The sequence below is a fragment of the Podarcis raffonei genome, chromosome 5 (assembly GCF_027172205.1).
Source record: "Podarcis raffonei isolate rPodRaf1 chromosome 5, rPodRaf1.pri, whole genome shotgun sequence".
NCBI classification, from domain to species: domain Eukaryota; kingdom Metazoa; phylum Chordata; class Lepidosauria; order Squamata; family Lacertidae; genus Podarcis; species Podarcis raffonei.
The window spans coordinates 100,355,332-100,373,400 of record NC_070606.1 but is presented as its reverse complement, the minus strand read 5'-3'; positions in this window follow the sequence as shown (position 1 = coordinate 100,373,400).

Here is an 18,069-nt window from a genome sequence, read left to right as displayed (position 1 = left end):
CCATAAACAAGGAACCAGAGGGGAGTCCCAAAGGAGTAGCGGAGGAGTAGGGCCAGTTCCCCCACCAGAGCACAGTGGGGGGGAAGAGTCACGTGAGTCAGGACCAGCTTCTCCTCCATCGGGGAGTGGGGAGACGGAGGGAAGGCCAGGTCCAGCTAGCCTCCCCGAAAGGGGGAGCAGTGACACAAGTGTAACGGTCAGAAGGAAAGTGGGAGGCTGCGCGCGCGCGCCAAGTTCAAATGTGGAGGAGCGCGGGACAGCAGAAAACCCGGATTGGGAGCCAGGTCCTAAAGCCCGAAAGAGGGGGGGGGGAGAGTCGGCAGAATCAGCGTCAGAAGAATCTAGGAGGGCTGAGACTCCGACTAGCAGAAGGACCCAGAGAAAGAAGGAACAGAGGAAGAGGTGGAGTAAGGCTAGAATCTTAAGCTGGTGTCAGGGGGGAGGAGATTCAGATGGGACTTCTACGGTCTGATGGATAGATGTAGCGTTGCGCGCTGCGCGTCTGGAAATGAGACTGAACTTCAATAAAGACTTTTTAACTTGAGCAAGAAGCAGCGTTGGTCTTGTGTGAGCTGGGACCTTGGGCAGCGCTGACAGTAAGTCCCATCTGCTAAAAAAAAAAACTCTGCAAGCTCACGAAGATAGGCAAAGATGACTACAGAGGAGAAAGTCAAGCAATTGCAGGAAGCGGTCTCAACGCTCTACGCAGAATTGGCTGCGTCTAAGAAAAAAGAAGGAGAAACAGCTGCGCTCTGCCAGGATCTGCAAGCCAGGTGGGACAGATGGGGAAAGGAGGGGCAGCTGGGAGCCAAGCCGGAGGGAGTTGGCCTCGGGAAAAGGGGAGCGAGCCTTGTGACCCATTTTGACGGGAACCTGCAGCAGTACCCTAACTTCAGAGCAGAAGTAGTCTTCGCGCTCAAATTGCTTCGGAAAGATTTTAGAGATGAGGAGGAGAAAGTGGGTTTCATAATCACTCATCTGCATGGGGAAGCTAAGTCGTGGCTGCGAACCTTGTTACGCGAAAATGACCCCGCCCTCAAAGATTCAAGCGCTTTTATTGAAGCCATGGACGCTTGCTTTAAATCAACGGTGGATGTGGATGTCGCTAGAAGGGAAATGCATGGATTGCGGCAAGGAAAAGCGACGGTGCGCCAGTATCATTCCCGCTTTTTTGGGTTAGTAAATGTGCTGGGCTGGCAGAAGGACTCAGCTGCCGTCAGGGATCTGTTCTGGGAGGGGCTGAATGGAGCCGTGAAAGATGAGCTGGCCAGGGGGGAGAGACCCCAAAATACAACAGAAGTAGTCCAAAGGGCGCTCGCAATTGGGGTGCGCCTGGAAGAACGCCCGTGGAGCAGGGAACTGCTGAGGGGGCCCTTGCACACAGCCTCACCCGAGGGACCGGGTGGAGAAGTGGACATGGACGTGTGGGGGGAGGATCTTGGTTTTGAGCACGACAGCAGAGAAATGGAAGCAGAGGAAGTCGACGTCGACGAACCCATCGTGGGGGGGCCTGATCCCGCTGGCCGGTTGCACACCAGGGGGAGAGAACGGAAGCCAGCACTCACACCCCCAGCGCTGGAGCACCTGGAACCCACACCCGAAGAGGGGGAGGGGGGAAGGGGGGGCTTCGAGGGGGGGATGGATGTCAGAGGCTCAGGAGCAGAAGAGCAGGGGAGAGAGCAAATAGAGAGCGGAGGAGAGGAATCAGAGGGGAGCGTAGGGGAATATGACAGTGGACCGAGAGATTCCATGAGCTTCTCCAGCGAATCAGAAGATTCCCAGGAGGGGGCGCCTATGGTAAGGGCGAGGCGAGTCCCAGGGGGGACGATCCATAAACAAGGAACCAGAGGGGAGTCCCAAAGGAGTAGCGGAGGAGTAGGGCCAGTTCCCCCACCAGAGCACAGTGGGGGGGAAGAGTCACGTGAGTCAGGACCAGCTTCTCCTCCATCGGGGAGTGGGGAGACGGAGGGAAGGCCAGGTCCAGCTAGCCTCCCCGAAAGGGGGAGCAGTGACACAAGTGTAACAGTCAGAAGGAAAGTGGGAGGCTGCGCGCGCGCGCCAAGTTCAAATGTGGAGGAGCGCGGGACAGCAGAAAACCCGGATTGGGAGCCAGGTCCTAAAGCCCGAAAGAGGGGGGGGGGGGGAGAGTCGGCAGAATCAGCGTCAGAAGAATCTAGGAGGGCTGAGACTCCGACTAGCAGAAGGACCCAGAGAAAGAAGGAACAGAGGAAGAGGTGGAGTAAGGCTAGAATCTTAAGCTGGTGTCAGGGGGGAGGAGATTCAGATGGGACTTCTACGGTCTGATGGATAGATGTAGCGTTGCGCGCTGCGCGTCTGGAAATGAGACTGAACTTCAATGAAGACTTTTTAACTTGAGCAAGAAGCAGCGTTGGTCTTGTGTGAGCTGGGACCTTGGGCAGCGCTGACAGATATGTACAGATTGTTGTTGTTGTTGTTTAGTCGTTTAGTCGTGTTCGCCTCTTTGTGACCCCCTGGACCAGAGCACACCAGGCACTCCTGTCTTCCACTGCCTCCCGCAGTTTGGTCAAACTCATGCTGGTAGCTTCAAGAACACTGTCCCACCATCTCGTCCTCTGTCGTCCCCTTCTCCTTGTGCCCTCCATCTTTCCCAACATCAGGGTCTTTTCCAGGGAGTCTTCTCTTCTCATGAGGTGGCCAAAGTCTTGGAGCTTCAGCTTCAGGACCTGTCCTTCCAGTGAGCACTCAGGGCTGATTTCCTTCAGAATGAATATGTACAGATACAAGTATAAAATATCTCTGTTTCTCTAAATAAGTTCAGCAATTCAAGTCATAATACCGAACAAGTAACAGCAACCGGCTAACCAACAGGCAGACTGACTGACAGACATTACTGAGCTGACAAGTATTAATCACAGATATAGTTGTGGCACTGGGCCATTATCATTGCAAGTGGCTTGGCTGACCTTGCAGCTTTGATTAGCTCATTCTGTGGGAATGTTGAGGGCAGTAGGAAAGGATATATTGATTAATATTATCCTTCCTCACTCACACTAATGAGGTAGTAGCAGAGCACATTCCCTTGTATATTGCAGGAAGCCACTTGATTGGATACGTGAGAATCACTTGAGTTAAGCAATCCAGTCTGGCTTGTCCAGATTGGACTTGTTCCTGGTAAATCCGCCTTTGTTCCTTCTTAAAATAATAATGACATAGTAATCTTCTTCTAAAGTAATGATAAGGTTTGCTCACGTTCAGTCCTCGGTGTGATCCTGAAGTCAGGCTTTACCTTGTAGTTACAGATACAGAGAAAAGTGTGGGTTCGTCCTCTTGTCAGGAGTGAGCCCGTGTGCTGCCGGCTGAGATCCAGCAGAGAGCAAAAGCATCAAGATGGTTGTGGCGTTTGACTCCTAGGTGGGTCATAAGGAAAGGGTTAAATGAGTGTGATGTGATTGGCCAGTGGGAATGCAAGGGAGGAGTAAAAGTTAGAGTGAGAGGTTTTGAAAGTCAGTTGAGGTTTGGGCATTGGAGAAGGAAGAGGGAGGATATAAGTCTGTGGGTTGGTCGAGTTGTACAGTGGTGCCTCGCAAGACGAAATTAATTCGTTCCGCAAGTTTTTTCTTCTTGCGAGTTTTTCGTCTTGCGAAGCACGGTTTCCCATAGGAATGCATTGAAAATCAATCAATGCGTTCCTAGGGAAACCGCCTTCAGACCAGGTCCAGGGACAGTCTGTCCCCCGACCTCTTCTGAAGGCTGGGGGGGGGGGCAAGGACTTCTCCGCTGTCCCGAGGCGATCTGAAAATGCTGGCGGGCGGCAGCGCAGCCTTCGCTGCCGCCTGCCAGCATTTTCAGATCGCCCCGGGACAGCGGAGAAGTCTCCGCTGTCCGGGGGCTTTTAAAATGCTGGCGGGCGGCAGCGCAGCCTTCGCTGCTGCCCGCCAGCATTTTCAGATCACCCGGGACAGCAGAGAAGTCTCCGCTGTCCCGGGAAGGAAGGCGGGGGGAGCAAAGACTTTTGCCCCCCGCCGGCCTTCAGAAGAGGTCCAGGACCTCTTCTGAAGGCCGGCGGAGATTTCCCTATGGGCTTTCTTCTTGCGAAGCAAGCCCATAGGGAAATTCGTTTTGCGAAGCACCTCCAAAACGGAAAACTCTTTCGTCTTGCGAGTTTTTCGTTTTGCGAGGCGTTCGTCTTGCGGGGCACCACTGTATTGTGAGAGAGTGAGAGGAATTGTTAGGTGGAGTCAGATAGATAGTTGGAATAATCAGTTTGAAGTTGTTAGGACATATAGGTCAGTAAGAAACTAAGATTAAGAAACTGCCAAGAAAAATTAACTGTAACCATAAGCTTGTTCCTGCATTTAAAAATAAACTTGATTATTTGTTTATGTTAACAACTGCCGGGACTCTGTGGGTCCCCGTGAGAAATGGGGTGGCGGCAGCGGAAAAAGCACTCACAGTGGTGGCACAGGGTCAACAGACCGTCAAACGTCCGGGGGCCCTGTGTGTGATCGCCACAAAATTGGTGGCAGGGGTGGGATAAATAAAATACACCCGTGGTAGGATATCAACACTACCTGTCACCACAAAAGTGGTAGGATAGTATCTATACACTTGAAGTGGGATCAGAGAGATGTGTGTGGGGAAAACAATACACCTGGAGGAGGAAAGGTAAATCTGTGAAGTGATTACCTATCCCGGGGGTGTAGTTGCGTGGCGAGTTCCCGCCCCCCACCAGAATAAACACACGAGACACCATAATTAAGGTTAATTGGGCGAATTAGGCCACAACTTTATTGAATTCAGGAATGAGAGGCATTGGCTTAGGCATTGGTCCTAGCGACTATCCGGCTCCAGCCCATTTGCTGGAGACACGGGGAAGGGTTAACACTATATCGGGGGAGTCTCCTGCCGAGGCACTTCAACTAGGAGCTCCCCCGGGTCACCGCTCTGGGGCGTGCCTTTGGCCCACACCTCCATAGGCTTCGGACAGGGCCACACCCCCCAGAGTCCTTTAACGGACCACCCTTCGTTCACTGGGGGGAGGTGATGGCGTTCCTCCCCCCCACATCCTCTTAACCCCTTCTTACCAATGCCTACCGCCAATTGCCGAAAAAGTTGTGACGAGTTGCTACGAGGTCGGCGAAAAACCAAAAGGCCGTAAATTGCCAATTGGGAAAAATTCCTACCATGTCCCTTGCGGCGACAGACTGAAGTCCATAGCAAAGTCAGAGACCTGCCTAAAGCCCAACTAAAGGGAGGGAGGGTGGGAAAAACGTGGGGGCTAGCCGGCAAGAGAGGGCGAGCCCCCTCAGTGCCGGCCCTAAATAGGGCAGGCCACGCCCCCCAAGCCAGCCGATTGGCTGGCTGGGGGGTGGTGGCAGCCGGGATTCCCCTGTTCTCACGGGGGCTGAAGCCAGCCCCCGCTCATGTGGGGTGCGCATGAAGCCCGCAACCCCACCTCCTGGGCAGGCCGGAAGTGGCTTTGTGAAATACCCAAGATAAGCCGCAAAGCCAAAATGACAAAGAGAAAGAGAGCTCAAAGTGGCAAAAGAGCAAAAAGACGAAGATGTCTGTGTGACTAGCCCTTTTATGGGGTCTTCCAGGGTCACACCTGGTCACACACAGGGGGAGAAAGCTCCAGACCAGATGTGACAGGAAGTCCTCCTGGCTGGGGCAACATTCCCCTGTGTGTCTACTCTGGGAAAACAGGAAATGTTGCATTTGACTGCTTTTGTGATGTTACATCCTACACATCCACGGGGTGATTCATGCTGATGAAGGAAATTTACCCCTTCTTAGTTACTCTAGGGGACGCGGGTGGCGCTGTGGGTAAAAGCCTCAGCGCCTAGGGCTTGCTGATCGAAAGGTCGGCGGTTCGAATCCCCACGGCGGGGTGCGCTCCCGTTGCTCGGTCCCAGCGCCTGCCAACCTAGCAGTTCGAAAGCACCCCCGGGTGCAAGTAGATAAATAGGGGCCGCTTACTGGCGGGAAGGTAAACGGCATTTCCGTGTGCGGCTCTGGCTCGCCAGAGCAGTGATGTCACGCTGGCCACGTGACCCGGAAGTGTCTCCGGACAGCGCTGGCCCCTGGCCTCTTAAGTGAGATGGGCGCACAACCCTAGAGTCTGTCAAGACTGGCCCGTACGGGCAGGGGTACCTTTACCTAGTTACTCCTAAGTAACTAAGATGGGAAAGATGGAAGGCACAAGGAGAAGGGGACGACAGAGGACGAGATGGTGGGACTGTGTTCTCAAAGATACAAACATGAGTCTGACCAAACTGCGGGAGGCAGTGGAAGACAGGAGTGCCTGGCGTGCTCTGGTGCATGGGGTCACGAAGAGTCGGACACGACTAAACAACAAAAGTTACTCCTATACATTGTGGCTAGTAGACGTTAATAATAATAATAATAATAATAATAATAATAATAATAATAATAATAAATTTTATTTATACCCTACCCTCCCCAGCCAAGACCAGGCTCAGGGCAGCTAACAACCAATAATAAAAATAAGTTGATTAAAATACCACTTAAAAAACTAGATTAAAACACAACATTAAAACATTAAGATGCAGCCTCTTCACAGGAGGAGAAAGGGGCAAGTGCTGAAAAGGCCCTGGCTCTGGTTGAGGCTAATCTGACTTCCTTAGAGCCCAGGATCTCTAGGGTGTTGCTATTTATGGACCTTAAGGTCCTCCGTGGGGCAGACTGGGAGAGGCGGTCCTGTAGGTATGAGGGTCCCAGGCCATGAATAGCCTTTTTCCAACATGGATTTGTCCAATCTCTCTTTAAAGTCACCCAAGTTAGTGGCCATCACTGGCCCCTGTGGCAGAGAGTTCCATAGCTTAACTGTGCTGTGTGCTAATGGCCAATGGCCCGGGATACTGAGAGAAGCTGCTGGCCCTGCCCTTGTCCAACCACATGCCCAAAGCAGTAAGCTAAATCAGCTGCCAGCCCTGTGCAGATCAAGAGCCACGTGATCCAGACCACAAGAGAAAATCTATTCAGATTATGTGGATTCAAATGGCGAGAAATGAGATTTCAACTGAACATTAGGAAGAACTTTCTAAGGGTAAGAGATGTTTGACAGTCGAACAGACAAGCGTTTGAAGTTTTTGAACTGAGGTTGCCCAACAAAGTGTTTTCCTGCCCCTTGTAGGCACAGCTGAATCCACCTGAAGTTAGAGGAGAAGAGGCTTTTCTGAGCAGCAGATGCTTGAGCACATCTGCAAAGCCGGGCAACTTCCTCTGATTCATCACCTGACTTTCTTGGAATCAGGAAGCTTAAAACTGGATTGACTGGGGGTGGGATTCACTCCTGGCAAAGGCAGCCACCAGAACCAGTTATACCTGGTCAGCAGTAAATCACAGCTTCCTGGACTCTTCTTTTTTTGGCAAACACTCGTAGCCGAGTAAGATTGTCTCCCATAAACACCGTTTTAACAATGAGTCTGTAAGTGACTGTGGAGGCCATTTCTGGATCCACACGTCCTTCCACAGTGGGGACATTGGTTTCCGGGCAGGAGTTGATCCCGGTGAGGGTTTGCCAAGCGTGCCTTCCTCTTGGCACGTTTCTCCCTTGCGTCCTGAGTTCGAGTATCTTCAAAGCCCAGGACAGCTTTGGTAAAGGCTGTTCCCCTGGAATATATATATATTGGTAAAGGCTGTTCTTCCTGGAATATATATGCAGGCACAAAGTTTAGTTTGGAATAAGATGTTGAGAAAACCAGGAGGGCCTGATCCTGTGCTAATAATAATAATAATAATAATGCGATGAAACATTAAAAAACTTCCCTAAACAGGGCTGCCTTCAGATGTCTTCTAAAAGTCAGATAGCTGTTTATTTCCTTGACATCTGATGGGAGGGCGTTCCACAGGGTGGGCGCCACCACCGAGAAGGCCCTCTGCCTGGTTCCCTGTAATCTCACTTCTCACAGAGAGGGAACCACCAGAAGGCCCTTGGAGCTGGACCTCAGTGTCCGGGCTGAATGATGGTCCCAGGAGGCAGTGATGGCCACCAAGTGGGGTGGATTCCAAAGAGGATTGAACAACTCATGGAGGAGAGGGGAGGACTATCGATAGCTACTAGGCAGGATGGTCCTGCTCTGCCTCCAAGGTCAGAGGAAGCCAATGCTCCTGAATGCCAGCTGCTGGAAACTGCGGGAAGGGAGAGCACTTGGGCTCAGATCCTGCTTGCAGATTTCCCTTTGGGGTATTTGGCTGGCCACAGTGAGAACCGGATCCTGGGCTAGATAAGCCCTGGCTCTCCTAATTTCTCAATGGAAGGTCTCCTCCAGGTGTCACATCTATTGAAACTTCACAAAGCTTTCCCAGAAGACAGACTTCATTGATAATTTGTTCTCTTTTATTTAGAGGGCGGTCATAAGACATATGTGACCCGGAAGTGTCTCCAGACAGCACTGGCTCCCGGCCTATAGAGTGAGATGAGCGCACAACCCTAGAGTCTGGCAAGACTGGCCCGTACGGGCAGGGGTACCTTTACCTTTACCTTTACATAAGACATGGTTCATTTAACCTGATTTGCATGGGGGGAGTTTACACACCTCGCTGTTAACTGTTTCCATACTTCCCAAGCAAAGTTCCCCATCCCTTTCCCAACCACAGAGAAGTCCGTTTCTTTTTAAAGTGATTTGTTACACAGGAGGACGAGAGAGCACTTTAATCCAGAAACCTAAATTCTTGGTGCATCCCTTTTGCTGAATAGTGACAGTCTCTGGAGGCACCAAGAGACTCTCCTGCCTGTGCTGAAATAAGTCTCGCTGGGAGTTACTCCCAGAGTTGTATGGGGAGCAGGGAGAAGAGGTATTCCCCAGGGTGGGTGCATGCCAGCCTAGTCTCTCATGGGTACCGTTGGAACGGGAACTTTGGAGGGCGAGGACAAAGAACAGGTTTTAAAGCGCGGAATCTTGCAAGCTGAAAGTTTTTGCGTTGACTCCATGTCTGTCTTCTGAGCATTTTCCACCAGGTGGCAGTAGCTTCTTCCTGCTCAGGTACTGGTGTCAAAACATAGAAGAAGGTTACAATTTGGAAGTTCTGGAGACAGACGATCCCATCATTTCACTTACGGACCACATTTGCAGCCACACAAATAGATCACCTCTCCCCCCCTCTAACACCCCTTCCTTCCTTCCTTCCTTCCTTCCTTTCCATGGGTAGTTCTGGTGTCCACTGAAGTTTGGGAACTATAGCATGAGGGCAAGGGGGGGGAGCCCACTGCCCGGATATCTGCACAGTTCTGGATACCACAATTTAAGAAGGATGACAAGCTGGATTATGTGCAGAGGAGAGTGAGCGAATTGATCCATGAGCTGGAAACCAAGCCTTATGAGGAACGGTTGAAGGAGCTGGGTATGTTTAGCCTGGAGAAGAGACAGCCACCTTCAAAAATCTGAAGAGCTGTTACATGGAAGAGGGAGCGAGGCTGTTTTCTGTTGCTTGTAGGACACAAACCAATGGATTCAACTCCCTGAGAGCCAAAGCCCCTTGACAGGGGAACAGATGCCCTCCTAAGGTTCCATAGGAGATATCCAAACCCTTGAGAAAGAACTTGAAATCCAACAAGGGCAGGTGTGTTCAGGCAGCAGCAGCAAGAGACACACCTATTTCTGAATCAGCGGGGGAAGCAAATGAATCAGGTTCAGTTTCAATGTGATGCCGGAAATGAACAGGAAAACTTCCTTGGTCCTGGTGCTTCATTTAAAGTTGGCGCTTGGCTATTACCTGGGTAATGTCATGGCACCTGCCCAGGTGACCGATGTGTTGGATTACATTTGCATACACGAAGGACGGCTTGATTTAAACTGAACCTCATGACGAACGGATATGCTTAACCTGTACGGTAGAATAATAATAATAATAATAATAATAATAATAATAATAATAATAAATTTTATTTGTATCCCGCCCTCCCCTGCCAGAGCTGGCCTCAGAGCAGCTAACATCATATAAAACACAATATACATAAAAACAAACAAACAAAATGCATCCCAAAATTAATTCAAATGAATTAAAATTAGACTGGACAAATGGCCATCCTTAAGTTAAAATTGAAAGCGATTAATACTTGCCAGGACCAAGTATTTCCACTGATATTTTAAGGACCTATGAGCGGAAGGCTGAGAGATGTTGGGTTGGCCATCTGTGAAGACCTCAAAGGCTGTCCTATGGAAGATGGAGCAAGGGACCCAAAAGTTCCAAGGGAGGAGATTCGCACTAAACATTTGAGATAACTTCCTGAAGGTAAGAGCTGTTCAATGCTGGAACAGTCTCCCTCCGAAGGTGGCGGACTCTTCTCCAATGGAGGTTTTCAAACAGAGTTTGGATGGCCATCTGCCAGGGAGTCTTCAGCCATGACTGTGGCGGGCTGGACTAGATGGCCACCGGGTTCCCTTCCGACTTCACGATTCTGTGCTATGAAAGCAAGCGGCAAAACAACCTACAAGGATCGAATCCAACTCAACCTCGCCCCGTTAGAAATATGCAGAGAGCACAGCTTCAAAGGCCAGATTGGATTACTCTGTTTTCCCCTGGTGCCTGAAATCAGAGAGCGCTGGTGCCGGACGGGAGGGAACATTCCCCAAACGGAGAAACGGCAGAGTCTCTTTTGGTCTGAGGCAGGCAGGTCCTCCTGGACAGCAAGTCCTGAGAAGATCCTCTCCACCTGCCAGGGATTCCTCAGCTGAGATTTCTGCTTTGCAGGGGGTCGGACTGAATGACCCACCCTACAATTATATGATTCTAGTCTGCAGTGTTGGCCACAGCTGCCCTAAAAACCTGAGACCCTACCTGCCCGCAGACTGTCTCGCCAGAGTGGTGCATGCTCTAGTTATCTCCCGCTTGGACTACTGCAATACGCTCTATGTGGGGCTACCTTTGAAGGTGACCCGGAAACTGCAACTAATCCAGAATGTGGCAGCTAGACTGGTGACTGGAAGTGGCTGCCAGGACCACATAACACTGGTCCTGAGAGATCTGCGCTGGCTCCCAGTACGTTTCCGAGCACAATTCAAAGTGCTGGTGCTGACCTTGAAAGCCCTAAACAGCCTTGGTCCAGTATACCTGAAGGAGCGTCTCCACCCCCATCGTTCTGCCCGGACGCTGAGGTCCAGCTCTGAGGGCCTTCTGGCTGTTCCCTCCCTGCGAGAAGCCAAGTTACAGGGAACCAGGCAGAGGGCCTTCTCAGTGGTGGCGCCCGCCCTGTGGAACTCCCTCCCACCTGATGTCAAAGAGAACAACAACTATCAGACTTTTAGGAGACATCTGAAGGCAGCCCTGTTTAGGGAAGCTTTTAATGTTTAATAAACTATTGTATTTTAATATTTTGTTGGAATCAGAGTGGCAGGGGAAACCCAGCCAGATGGGTGGGGTATAAATAATATATTATTATTATTATTATTATTATTATTATTATTATTATTATTATTACCACCAGGCTTCCGCCTCATTGTGTGATGTGAGTCCCAAGTTTGTCACTGTGAGATCAGGCCCTGATCCACAGCAAACTTGAGTATCAGGACTGTGGAAAGTGTGCGTCACCAGCTTCTGTGGACGTCATTATGGGGGCGTAGGCTTCCACTTTAGGGGGCGGGGTTTCTGTGGGTGGGTCAGGATCTGTGGTCAACCCTCCCCAGCCCCTGACGTCATTCCTGTTCTGGGAAAGGAGTCAGGAACTGCTTCACTTCCTCAAACAGTTTCCAAGGAAGTGGGGAGAGAAGTGCTTTGCACAGTTGCCAGCAGTAAGGGGAAGCTGGGATTCCTGCATTTGCAGTGGGTTGGGCTAGATGACCTCTGGGGGGTCCCCTCCAACTCTACAATTCCATGATTCTGGGATTCTGTGAAGCCATATCCTGCTTTGGGGTGGGGGTGGGGAGAAAGCTTGCAAGCCGGCAAGAGGGGAACCTACTGGCTTAATAACATCTGCTGGAGCAGTGTGGTGTAGTGGTTAGAGCAGTGGTTCCCACACCTTTTTTGGGCCACCACCCGCTTAGTTACAAAGACTGTTCCCTTGGGGCCCCCCCACCTTATAAAAAGCATTATTGGGAATAGGGCTTTGCATGACCCACTAAGGAACCGCTCTGAGATCTATGGGTATAGGGTGGTAAAGGTAAAGGTAAAGGGACCCCTGACCATCAGGTCCAGTTGATTCTGGGGTTGCGGCGCTCATCTCGCTTTAGTGGCCGAGGGAGCCGGCATACAGCTTCCGGGTCATGTGGCCAGCATGACTAAGCCACTTCTGGCGAACCAGAGCAGCGCACAGAAACGCCGTTTACCTTCCCACCGGAGCGGTACCTATTTATCTACTTGCACTTTGACGTGCTTTCGAACGGGTAGGTTGGCAGAAGCTGGGACCGAGCAACGGGAGCTCACCCCGTCGTGGGGATTCAAACCACCAACCTTCTGATCGGCAAGTCCTAGGCTCTGTTGTTTAACCCACAGCGCCACCCGCGTCCCTCATAGGGTGGTATGCACATTTAAATAAATAAATAAATAAAAAAGATAATAACACAATAAAAATTTAAAAAACAGCAACGTCTATTCAAAACCCAATAAATAGCATTTAGCTTAATTAATTCCACAAAATTGATGATTTTGATCTGGTGATAACAGTTTTCCAAAGTCTGATAGCATTCTACATTTCCAGCACCCCTCCCAGATGTCCGTTTGTTCTCTGGTACTCCCAATGCCTCAGGGGTGGTGGTGCTGACACCCACTTTGGAAGCTGGTTAGAGCACTGGACTCGGACCGGAGAGACCTGAATGCTACTGAGTGACCACTGGCCAATCACTCGCTCTCAACCTCGCAGGGTTTCCTTGAGGATAAAATGTGGAGTTTAGGAGAACTAGCTTTGAGCTCCTTCGAGAAAAAGGTTGGCCAGAAATGCAATAAATAGGTCTCTCATCATCTGGGTCAAAGGAGTTTCTTTATCGGAGCAGTTTAGCTTGGTGCAATGCGGCACGTGCTATGGGGATTCCCAGAAATGAATTCCTCCGAAAATTCCTCACACCTGAATGCTCCAGACAGACAGTGAGTGGTGACATCAAAAGGTATGGCCACGCCAATGGGATGGGCACAGGAGTGGCTGGCAGGGAAAGCCTTGCCCTGGCTCTCACAGGAGAATCATAGAATTGTAGAAGGGACAGCCAAAGGTCATCTAGTCCAACCCGCTGCAATGCAGGAATCTCAGCCCAAGCAGCCATGACAGACGACCATCCAATCTCTGCTTAAAAACCTCCAAGGAAGGAGAGTCCACCACCTTCCAAGGTAGACTGTTCCACTGACAAACAGCTCTTCCTGTCGGAAAGTTTTTCCAAATGTTGAGTCGGAATGTCCTTCCTTGCACCTTGAAGCCACGGGTTTGAGTCCTATCCTCCAGAGCAGGAGAAAACATGCTCCCTTCCATGGCTGTCTTCTATGGGACAGCCCTTGAGATATTTGAAAATGGCTCTCATATCTCCTTTCCGTCGCCTCTTTTCCAGGCTAAACAAACTCAGCTCCTTCAACCGCTCCTCATAAGGCTTAGTTTCCACACCCTTGATCATCTTGGTCGCCCTCCTCTGCACACCTTCCAGCTTGTCAACATCCTTCTTAAATTGTGGCGCCCAGAATTGGACACAGTATTCCAAGTGTGGTCTGACCAAGGCAGAACAGAGTGGTGCTATCACTTCCCTTGATCTGGACACTAGACTTCTGTTGATGCAGCTTAGTCTTTTGCTGCTGCATCACACTGTGGACTCACGTTCACCCTCCCAATGGTCAGAAGCCTCCAGGTGACTGTAGCAGCCATTAGTTTTAAGAGCTGTTCCCCTCGACCCATGTAGATCCTATCCCCTTCCTGTCTTGTCCCAAAACCACAGCCCACATGCCCACTTTTTCTGCTTTTTCTCAGGGAGAACCTAGGGTGGCAATCCTCTCAGTTCTTCTCAGAGTGCATCTGTTGAAACGAATGGGCCCAACTTAGTCATATTCATTCATTTCAATGTGGTCTACTCTGAGTAAATCCTGCCCATTGTGCTGTTACAGGGTGAATGAGCAGGCAAATGGAGAGGGTTGCTGAGGTCCAGAAGGGAATTTGGAGGAATGGCTGTAAGAGATGTTGGGAGTGATGGCTGTTACAGTCAACCAGAGGCTTCTGAATATGTGGAGGCCCACTCACGGGCTTGTTTGCAGATTGTACCACTTTCTATCATGCCAACCATCTTAATACTTGTTTCTCGCTATCACCATCAGTTTATTTGTATGTCGCTTTCCCACAATTTGTTGTTGTTGTTTAGTCGTGTCCGACTCTTCGTGACCCCCTGGACCAGAGCACGCCAGGCACTCCTGTCTTCCACTGCCTCCCGCAGTTTGGTCAAACTCATGCTGGTAGCTTCGAGAACACTGTCCCACCATCTCGTCCTCCATCGTCCCCTTCTCCTTGTGCCCTCCATCTTTCCCAACATCAGGGTCTTTTCTAGGGAGTCTTCTCTTCTCATGAGGTGGCCAAAGTCTTGGAGCCTCAGCTTCAGGATCTGTCCTTCCAGGGAGCACTCAGGGCCGATTTCCTTCAGAATGGAGAGGTTTGATCTTCTTGCAGTCCATGGCACTCTCAAGAGTCTCCTCCAGCACCAGAATTCAAAGGCATCCATTCTTCGGCGATCAGCCTTCTTGATGGTCCAGCTCTCATTTCCATACATCACTACTGGGAAAACCATGGCTTTAACTGTACGGACCTTTGTTGGCAAGGTGATGTCTCTACTTTTTAAGATGCTGTCTAGGTTTGTCATTGCTTTTGCTTTCCCACAAAGGGGTGACCAAAGGCACTGGCGGAGGAAGAGGAGTGGGGGGGGGAGCGCACCGCCCCAGCAGCGCGATCCCGGCAGGGTGCCATCGCGGCTGTCCCCCACCTGTGCTGGAGCGCCCCACCCCCAGGACACGCGCCAGCCCCACCACCGCCTGCCCTCCGCCCACCGGTGCCGGAGCATGTAGCTCCGCCACTGACCAAAGGGGCTCGCAACATATCAGATGGACAATAAGCATTCAAAAAATGCATTAGAAATTACCTTAGGTCACACCCAGCACCACACATCCAAAGCACATGAGGAGCACTTTCAACGGCCATGGCTTCCCTCAGAGAATCATGGGAACAGCAACTGACCCCTCACAGAACAAGAATTCCCAGCACCCTTTGCAAACTACATTTCCCATGATCCCCCAGGTAGCGTGCTTCAAACACACTTCCACATATATTTATAATTAAATTTTCTGTTTTGCAATTTAAAGTACTCATTTTACATCCTTCAGATAACAGTGACTTCCCTGCTTCTTTTTCCATGGTTCATTTTACATCTCATAAATCCCTGCATATTTTACAGAAAGTATACCTTTCAGTATTCCATTATTGCATCCATCAAAGCTTATTTACACTGGTGAATTTATCTTAGCTCTGCCAGCGTTTTCAGCTGTACACAGTTGTTTCCCATATATTCAATAAATGTTTCCCAGTCTTCTCTAAACGTATGTTCTTCTTGTTCTCTTATATGTTAAGTCCGCAAGCTGCGCATGTATTCTGTCAACTTACGTTGCTCTTCAAACACGCTTTCAGTGCACGGTGTGAATGTGGCCATAATGCAAATAAATGGATGCAGAAATAAAATAAATAAATGCGTACAATATGATTTAAAAATAAGCTGGCCCAATTTAACAACTAAAGGGGAGAGAGAATAATGCCTAAAAGAGGGATAAGAAATCCTCTCCCGTACAAAGATGTCTTCCTGGCTTGAGTTGAGCAGCAGAATCTGGTGTTATTGAAGAAGCCAGGAGCTTTGCACGTGTGTAAAGTTTTCGCCCAGACATGCCATTTGTTTTCCAGCCTTAATTCCTTCCCATTAATCGCTACAATCCCTTCTGACTGAATTGCAGCTTTGCCGTGAAATTGCTGTTGTGTTTGCTGTGACTCAGAACACTTTGTTTCAGCCACCCACACACTCTGAAGCGGTGACGTTTTTAAAATAAAAACAACTATGTTTGGCTCCTTACGCCAGCAAGCCTTGAGTGGCGGCTCGCTCACTCCTCTTTCCAGAAAAAGAACAGTTGTCTTGGAGGCTTCTGAAGCTGAATCATTTCCCCTAAAGATAGAAACAAAGAGAAGGAAAATTCAACAGATATTCTTCTGCCTCTTTTTTTGGCGGTCACTCGTAGCCGAGTAAGATTGTCTTCCATAAACATGGTTTTAACAATGAGTCCGTAAGTGACTGTGGAGGCCAATTCTGGATCCACGTGTCCTTCCACAGTGGGAACATTGGTTTCCGGGCGGGAGTTGATCACAGTGAGGGTTTGCCAAGCCTGCCTTCCTCTTAGCACGTTTCTCCCTTGCGTCCTGAGTTCGAGTGTCTTCAAAGCCCATGACACCTTTGGTCAAGGCTGTTCGCAGGCCAGTGTTTCCCAATTGTTGGTGTTTATACTACATTTTTAAAGATTTGCCTTGAAAGAGTCTTTAAACCTCTTTTGTTGACAGCATTACACTTTCCATTTTTAAGTTTGGAATAGAGTAGTTGCTTTGGAAGACGATCATCAGGCATCTGACCAATAAAGCTGAATGTTGGAAGATTTGGGATAGATAAAAGAAAGTCCTTCTTTAAGCAGCAAATAGTTAATCGATGGAACTTCCTCCCACAGGAGGCAGTGATAGCTACCAACCTAGATGGTTTTGAAAGAGGATTGGATGAATCCGTGGAGGAGGAGAGGTCTGTCTATGTCTCCTAGCCAGGATGGCTTTACTCTGTCTCCACAGTCGGAGGCAGAAATGCTTCTGAATACCAGTTGCTGGAAAGCACAGGAGGGGAGTCATGTGTCAAGGGCAGCTGAGGCCAGCCCAAGATGCATCCTAGGGTCTTAGCCAGTGCTGGATCTACGTACAGTGGTATCTCGGGTTAAGTACTTAATTCATTCCGGAGGTCCGTTCTTAACCTGAAGCACCACTTTAGCTAATGGGGCCTCCTGCTGCTGCCGTGCCGCTGGAGCCCAATTTCTGTTCTTATTCTGAATCAAAGTTCTTAAACCGAAGCACTATTTCTGGGTTAGCAGAGTGTGTAACCTGAAGCATATGTAACCTGAAGCATATGTAACCCAAGGTTCTACTGTACAGTCATACCTCGGGTTAAAGTAGCTTCAGGTTGAGCGTTTTCAGGTTGCATTCCATGGCAACCCAGAAGTAATGGACTGGGTTATTTCTGGGTTTCGCCACTCGCACATGCGCAGATGCTCAAAATGACATCATGTGCATGTGCAGAAGCAGCAAATCGCGACCCGCACACGCGCAGACATGCAGACACGGGTTGCGTTCTGCTCAGGATACGAACGGGACTCCGGAACAGATCCCGTTCGCATCCAGAGGTACCACTGTATAAGCTAAACAAGCTATAGCTTAGGGCCCCCACTTTCTTGGGGCCCCCCAGAAAACAAATTAAAAAACTGGATGTACATTTCCAAAATATAAGATAAAAAACAAATAAAATAAAAGCTACATCCAGCAACAGTGTTTTGTGTTGTGTAGGCTCCTAGGATGTAAGTCATGGGCCCTGCCTGCTAGCCTGCTCCCTCAAATATCCCTGGTTTGCTCCTTTCTATATATAGGGTGCCTACATTCTGCATGGACTGCTTGCAGGGCAAAAGGTAGCATGCAGCTGCAGACTGCAGTGCAGCACAGTTGAATGTAGGTTGAACAGTTGAACAGTGACAATTTGTTGTTGACAAAGAAGCTTAGAAGCTTAGAGTTGGAAGGAACCCAAGGGTCATCTAGTCCAACCCCCTGCAATGCAGGAATCAATCAGGGGTCAGTCATGGAATTATAGAGTTGGAAGGGTGTGATGGCCTGGGACTAGGACTCGGACTCGGAACCAGAGGAGTCTCAGTCTGCACTGGATCCTTTGCCTCAGGCGGCATCTGAACCAAGTGTGGGGCCTGATCCAGAAGAGTCCCAGTCTGCAGAGGTTCCCCTGCACCAAGCACCAGCTGGGCCGAGTCAAGCGCCTGAGCTTGCCCTGGCTCCAGATGTGGGGATTACCTCGTTGTCTCCAGCTGGGCCATCGCTTA